Source organism: Crocodylus porosus, unplaced genomic scaffold, assembly GCF_001723895.1.
Source record: "Crocodylus porosus isolate Cpor-Errol unplaced genomic scaffold, CroPor_comp1, whole genome shotgun sequence".
Taxonomy (NCBI): domain Eukaryota; kingdom Metazoa; phylum Chordata; order Crocodylia; family Crocodylidae; genus Crocodylus; species Crocodylus porosus.
Genome location: NW_017728951.1, coordinates 53,906,572 through 53,907,143, shown reverse-complemented (window position 1 = coordinate 53,907,143; position 572 = coordinate 53,906,572). Strand labels below are relative to the sequence as shown.

General features: G+C 61.2%; 1 long non-coding RNA gene across 1 annotated transcript in view; it reads left to right on the top strand.

Moving 5' to 3' along the window:
• The first annotated feature begins 519 nt into the window (after positions 1–519).
• Positions 520–572, top strand: part of LOC109323886 — a 17,461-nt gene continuing 17,408 nt past the window's right edge. Inside the window, exon 1 of the long non-coding RNA XR_002104769.1 lies at positions 520–532. This is a non-coding gene — a long non-coding RNA (uncharacterized LOC109323886). The remainder of the gene's footprint in view (positions 533–572) is intronic.

The window sequence follows — 572 nt, the reverse complement described above, 5'->3', positions numbered from 1 at the left end:
CGTCTTCCCTGTTCATGCGGGGCATGTTCATTTCTCCGCTATACGGGCCGGCCTTCGCTTGCTGCTGCTGGAGCAGATGCTCCTGCACGTTTACTTGCCTTAAGGCAGTTTGTTGGTGCTGCTGTAGCAGCTGTGCCATCAGGTGCAGCGTCTGCTGCGTCACGTCCGGGCTCGTACGGAGCTCCATTGTACTCTGGTGCTCTCCAAGCCAGGCCGGGTTCGATTCCCGGCCAATGCACCAGTTGTGAGGGGATGGGGTGCGTCACTTACCGTGAGTCCCCCAATCCCCGGATGGCCCCTGGAGAGAAGGGGATACGTATTGGGCCGTTTCCGCTTCACCGCTCTCGCCTGCCATGACTTGATGGAATTATGGGGTTCACCCGTGACGGGAAGCTGGCGGTCCACGTGAGGTATCCTACCTCCAAAGTCCAGGGGTCCTGAGGGCTCCTCCTCCCCTACACCCTTGCCCGGTCCTCTGGGTGGGGCCCCCGTTAGGGGCTCCCTTGTCTACGTCCTAGTCCTGCAGTGGGGGGTTTACCCTCGCACTGTCGGACCCTACCCTGGAGTCCTAC